At 38.9% G+C, this 7,099-nt stretch overlaps 1 long non-coding RNA gene across 1 annotated transcript; it reads right to left on the bottom strand.

Moving 5' to 3' along the window:
• Positions 1–3,450: 3,450 nt before the first annotated feature.
• LOC119737811 lies at positions 3,451–7,099 on the bottom strand. The gene is made up of 2 exons (XR_005272407.1): positions 5,869–7,099; positions 3,451–3,838 (listed from the first exon to the last, which is right to left on the bottom strand). It is a non-coding gene; the product is annotated as an uncharacterized LOC119737811 (long non-coding RNA).

Below are 7,099 nucleotides of genomic sequence, written 5' to 3'. Positions count from 1 at the left end.
ACGTGTTCCAAGTTGGGATTGTGTACCATAACTGGCAGTGGGCAGCCTGTCGCTAACGATGATTGCTATACCTGTATGACATTATGCTACTCATTTTGTAGTAAGGAAACACAGTGTATCTTATCATGGACAGTAGTCAATTTTCTAGCTTTCATATGTTATGAACCGGGGCACCTACGTGTTTCACATTTTCTTGGAATAATTAAAGCAGCAACCTGTATGTTCATTTCAGAAAAAACATTGAAAAAAGTTGTCCTTCAACGATAACTGATATACTTGTATGACATTATGCCATTTACACAAAATATTGTAGGCCAATGTTTTTTTTAATGAGCGAAGGACGTCAGTACCACCACCACCCCAACCAAGGTCGAGACCATCTCCGCACCCCCTCTTTACGGAAGCAACACCACCGCAATCACAGCCACCCAGATCAACTTCACCACCATCGATGTTTTCCTGGCCCCCCATAAGGACGTCTGTACCACCACCCCAACCAAGGTCGATACCATCTCTGCACCCCCTCTTTACGGAAGCACCACCACCGCAATCACAGCCACCCCGATCAACTTCACTGCCATCTATGTTTTTTCCGGCCCCCCATAAGGACGTCAGTACCACCACAACCCCAACCAAGGTCGAGACCATCCCTGCACCCCCTCTTTACGCAAGCACCACCATCTCAATCACTGCCACCCTGATCTATTTCACCGCCTTCCAGCTTTTGCCTGCCGGGCCCCCTGTGAGGACATCTGCACCACCCCAACCAAGGTCGTTAGCATGGCTCCAACCTCAGCAATCCCTCTATACGCAGGCACCACCGAGATCACTACCACCGAGGTCTCAGTCACCGCCACGCTACACTTCTTCAACACCTACACCCCCAACTGTCCTCACACCACGGCCCATTCAGCGACAAAATATGGTTGAAACCTGCATGTGCTCGCTGACAAACACATGCTCAATGTGCAGAGACAAGTTGTTTCAAAGAATAGGTGAACTTGAAAAGAAAATAAACAAAGTGCTTGTAGTTAGCACCTCAGTCCTCACTAAATCACAGGACATGGAAACCATAAACAGTTATCTGGATCAAGAGAATGACCAGGATGGAACTGTAAAACTGTCTCTGAAGCCAGAAGTTTTAGACAAGGTCTCAGCAATGTTGCCGAATTACAGGGCCATTGCAAAGAAGCTTGCAGCCATGATTTTTCTTGATGAGGAGAGAATAAACGCCAACTGCAGAGGGGCAAAGGGGAAACAGCAACTGGACAAGGCCAGGATTGCAGCCATCAAGGATGCCGTATGGACGTTGGCTTCCGGTTTCTGAGGAAGATAGGGAACATATCTGGCAGCAGTGCGTCAAAGCTATCGATGAATACAACAGAAATACCCTAAGATCAATGAAGAGGCGCCTCTTTTTACAATAGACCCATCAAGGCCATTTTAGTTCACAGATAATACAGTAAAGCTGTACTGTACTGTCTAAATACCTGTATGATGTCCTTAAACTCAGAAATCTGCTTTGTGAGTCATTTTAATGCATGCGAGAATGAAAATAAAAAATGTAGTGAGAAGCTATTGCTTTTAATTTGCAAAATGGGATTACCATTCATGAATAGACATAAAACACAATGACCTCATGCTTTGTTTACATGTGCGACTTCGCAAAAGTGCATGCCTAAACTAATTGGGTTAGCCATGGGGGGGGGGGGGGAGATGACTACATTATTTTGCCCACCTCCCCAATTAATAAATGTCTTATAATGACAGCCCTAGTTGAAACTGGGTTTTACTTGAGAAATCTGCCTTGTGAGGTGTCACAGAAAGTGTACATTAATCAAATTCTGTTCATCAATACATATACATTCACCCAATCTCATAATGAATTCAGAGTTGCTAAGTTTTGCACAAACTTTTTACTCTTTTTAAACAACAGGCTCGATTCAATAACGCTCAAATAACTACATGTATTATCACTACACATCATGCAGTGGGAACTTCTTTTTACGACAAATAAAAAAAACAATTGACAGCAATGTCTAGTAACTAGGGAAATGTCCTATCAAAGTTTTTAAGTATTCAGTTAATCCAGCTACTTTGTATCACCAAATTCTTTGAATCTTTCTCAAAATTGGGGGGGGGAAACCCCCAAAAACAAGTGTTCAGGAAAACTTGACAATGGAAGGTTGTATAGTTTATCAATGCATAGATCACTAAGCTACATTCAGCTTAGGAATTCTTCCCGTACACCAAGTAAACACAACAAGTCAACACATAAAGATATCCGAACTGTGAATAGTTTATCAGTCCATGTATCTGCACCTCAACTGATATTAATTCTTTAGAGATATCATTTAACCTTTCAAGGATTTAATCTTCAGACTCCAGATCTAAACGTTCATGAGTAAGTGGGCGCTACATGTTTCATGTTTTCTGGGAATAAAATGTAGAGGTAGCTACGTTCAGAGGCGGCCTGTGCGTTGCTTTGAGCTAGAAGAAAAACATTTAATCTGAAATATGCCGGGGACCTACGTGCTCCAAGTTGGGATTGTGTACCATAACTGGCAGCGGGCAGCCTGTCCCTAACGATGATTGCTATACTTGGATGACATTACGCTACTCATTTTGTAGTAAGGAAACACAGTGTATCTTACCATGGACAGTAGTCAATTTTCTAGCTTTCATATGTTATGAACCGGGGCACCTACGTGTTTCACGTTTTCTTGGAATAATTAAAGCAGCAACCTGTATGTTCATTTCAGAAAAACATTGACAAAAGTTGTCCCTTAACGATAACCGATATACTTGTATGACATTATGCCACTCATTTCGCAGTAACGAAACACGGTGTATCTAAACATGGAAAGTTGTCAATTTTCTAGTTTTCATATGTTATGTACCGGGCACCTACGTGTTTCATGTTTTCTGGGAACTTATATAGCGGCAACCTGTACGTTCCTTTCAGGAAAAATGTCGACAAAGTTTTCCCATTAGAAGTAATACACAATATTTGCTTTTGCTGTAATCATTGTAATTTTTAGGCACGGATGGATTTGGGAGTTAGTACATGTACATTGACCTGTTTAAAGTTTAGTGTTCATAGATGCTAAAGAAAAAAACACGAGAATAAATGCTGTTCTTGTATTTTAGTTCCCTGACCCTACTTCGGACAATACAGACCGATTTAGAGACATCGGGATCGTCATGTTAGGGAACCAGACAAAATGTGGAATAACTTACTTTGGCAAAATTGGGGGCAATACATGTATTTGAAAAAAAGTCAGTTTTTTTCCAAAGATGGTCAGGCCACCATTGTTGGAAATCGATACAAAAATTCAAATTTTCTTGAAAATGACAGCACATCAGGTGCTATGATTTCACAGGATGCTTGAGACTATTATTCACTTACAGTCAAGTAAAGAACTGGTTTTTCAAAATAATTGGGTAGTTTTGATGTTTGCAAATGTTGTATATTACCTTTAACGATAACTGATATAATTGTATGACAGTATGTTACTCATTTCGCAGTATGGCAACAAGATGTATCTCACCATGGGCAGTAGGGCGTTTAGTTCATCTTACAATACAATAAATGTATGATTAATTTTCTATCTTTTACATATTATGCACCTGGGCCCCTACATGTTTCATTTTTTCAAAAACAAAAGTTGTCCCCTAACGATAACTGATATAATTGTATGACAGAACGTTCCTCATTTCGCAGTATGGAAACAAGATATATCTCACAATGGGCAGTAGTACGTTTAGTTCATCTTGTGTACACTACAATAATAGTATGATTAATTTTCTAGCTTTCACATATTATGTACCGGGGCACCTATGTGTTTCACGTTTTCTGGGAAATTTTTTTTTCTGCAACCTGTAAGTTTTTTCAGGAAAACATTAACAACGTTGTCTCTATCGATAAGGCCTTAATAAGGCGGGTTTCCGGTTTCCCTACCTACCCTATTCTGACAGCCATTACCCTATTTCTTTTATTGGAAAAATGAGGGAAAACACCCAAAACCATCAAGTCCTACATTTTACTCTTAACAACACGCAGACGTCTCCATATGATCGTACACACAAAAAATTAGCCAAAAAAACCCCTACCTACTCTATTTTCAAACACCATGTAATCGGAAGCAGAACTTGACAGTGAGAAGGTTGTATAGTTTTATATCAATGCATAGATCACTAAGCTATATTCAGCTTAGGAATTCTTCCCTTACACCAAGTAAACAAAACAAGTCCAACACATAAAGATATCCGAACTGTGAATAGTTTATCAGTCCATGTATCTGCACCTCAACTGATATTAATTCTTTAGAGATATCATTTAATTAACGTTTCAAGGATTTAAGAAGCTATCTTCAGACTCCCGGGCCCAATTTCATGGAATCCGTAACGCCGAATTTTGTGCTAACAGCCCGCAATTTTGTGCTAACCGAGCTAGCACAAAAATTCTGCGCTAACCTTGTAAGCACAGAATCCTTAGTTACGGGAAGTACGCATGCGCACAAGCCAAAATTCCTTGCTAACCCGTGAAATACACTAACCGTTAGCGCGGAATTTTCCGCTATAGTTAGCGGCGATTTCTCGCTAACCGTTACGGGTTCCATGAAATTGGGCCCAGATCTGAACATTCACGAGTAAGTGGGGGCTACGTGTTTCATGTTTTCTGGGAACAAATATAGCGGCAAGCTGTACGTTCCTTTCAGGAAAAATGTCGACAAAGTTTTCCATTAGAAGTAATACACAACATTTGCTGATGCTATTATCATGGTAATTTTTTAGAATCGGATGGATTTGGGAGTTAGTACATGTATATTATAGCAAATATTGACACTGACCTGTTTAAAGTTTAGTGTTCATAGATGCTGAAGAAAAAAAACGAGAATAAATGTTGTTCGTGTATTCTAGTTCCCTCACCCTACTTCGGATAATACAGACCAATTTACAGACAACGGGGATCGTCATGTTAGGGAACCAGACAAAATGTGGAATAACTTAATTTGGCAAAATTGGGGGCAATATTTGAAAAAAAAGTCAGTTTTTTTCCAAAGATGGTCGCCCACCATTGTTGGAAATCCATATAAAAATTCAAATTTTCTTGAAAATGACAGCACACCAGGTGCCATGATTTCACAGGATGCTTGAGACTATTATTCACTTACAGTCAAGCAAAGTACTGGTCTTTCAAAATAATTGGGTAGTTTTATTTCTTGATGTTTGCAAATGTTGTATATTACCTTTAACGATAACTGATGTAATTGTTTGACAGCACGTTACTCATTTCGCAGTATGGAAACAAGATGGATCTCACGATGGGCAGTAGGACGTTTAGTTCATCTTACAACACAATAATAGTATGATTCATTTTCTATCTTTTACATATTATGCAACTGCGCCCCAACGTGTTTCATTTTTTCAAAAACAAAAGTTGTCCCCTAACGATAGAACGTTACTAATATTGCAGTAAGGAAACAAGGTGTGTCTAACCATGGCCAGTAGGACGTTTAGATTATCTAACACTACAATAATAGTATGATTAATTTCCTAGCTTTCACATATTATGTACCGATAACTGATATAATTGTATGACAGTACGTTACTCATTTCGCAGTAAGGAAACAAGGTGTGTCTAACCATGGGCAGTAGGGCGTTTAGTTCATTTAACACTACAATAATAGTAGGATTAATTTCCTAGCTTTCATGTGTTATGTAACCTACGTGTTTCATGTTTTCTGGGAAAAAAAATTTCTGCAACCTGTAAGTTTTTTCAGGAAAACATTAACAATGTTGTCCCTATAACACAATAACAGTAGGATTAATTGTCTAGCTTTCACATATTATGTACCAGGGCACCTACGTGTTTCATGTTTTCAAAAACAAAAGTTGTTCCCTAAACGATAACTGATATAATTGTATGATAGTATGTTACTAATATCGCAGTAAGGAAACAAAATGTGTCTATAATAAACCATGGGCAGTAGGGCATTTAGTTCATTTAACACTATGGTTAATTTTCTAGCTTTCACATATTATGCACCGGGGCACGTACGTGTTTCATATTTTCAAAAACAAAAGTTGTCTCCTAACGATAACTGATATAATTGTATGACAGTACGTTACTCATGTCGCAGTAAGGAAACAAGATGTGTCTAACCATGGGCAGTAGGACGTTCAGTTCATCTAACACTAATACATGTAGTATGCGTTTTTGTGGCATGACACGTGATCAATGATGGACCAATAAATTATCTATCACCGTGGTATACCCAATATAATTGTATGACATTATGCTACTTACAGCAGTTTTCAGTAAAGAAACACAATGTATCTTATCAAACATTTAGGCCGGCATAATTCGGCATGTTCTTCACCGTTTTCTCCACAAGTGAAATAAAGAAGTCGGTCATGGCCGACATGTGGCGACTTGGTGGCTTATACATAGAAATTCCAGAAGTTTCATTTACCAGAAACGAAGTACTCTTTCGCAGACATGTTCAAAAGAGAACATTTCGCAAAAGTTAAAAAAGCTGTGGACAGTTTTACTGTAGATGAAAACGGGGAGCATTCCTTTGTTTTTCTTCTCTGAATATTCATCATTTTCAGGTAACCATGGATACCAAGTTGCTCAAAAAGACAGCATCTATTTGCAGAATTATAGCACAATGAAGTCTAAAATGACGAACAGAAGGGAAAGCTTCTCCAGAGAAAAAGATTGGACAAAGAAAAAGACGTCAGGTCACGAATCAGAAAAGCATCCGTGTTGACATAACATTCAAACTAATACCAACACTGGTTTAGAAATATTACGCAAGTTGGTTTCAAGTGATGACTGTTATCAAGAAGACGGGACACAAGAATTCTTCAGCATTTTGTCCAAAATCTCATCAACAGCCTGAACAAAAATCTCAGCTGGGTTTTAACATTATGGAGGCATGACGACACAAAGATGGCATTTTTAGGATTATAGTTGCTTTCCTCTTAAGATTTGTTGGGTCCTGCAGGTACGCAGTTAAGCAAATCCATGTCGAAATAAGGGAATAAATGTGTGCTTGATAGGTGTTAAACATAGTGTTTAATACCGACC

The sequence above is a fragment of the Patiria miniata genome, unplaced genomic scaffold (assembly GCF_015706575.1).
Source record: "Patiria miniata isolate m_02_andy unplaced genomic scaffold, ASM1570657v1 HiC_scaffold_10, whole genome shotgun sequence".
NCBI lineage: Eukaryota > Metazoa > Echinodermata > Asteroidea > Valvatida > Asterinidae > Patiria > Patiria miniata.
This window is presented reverse-complemented; position numbering and strand designations above follow the sequence as displayed.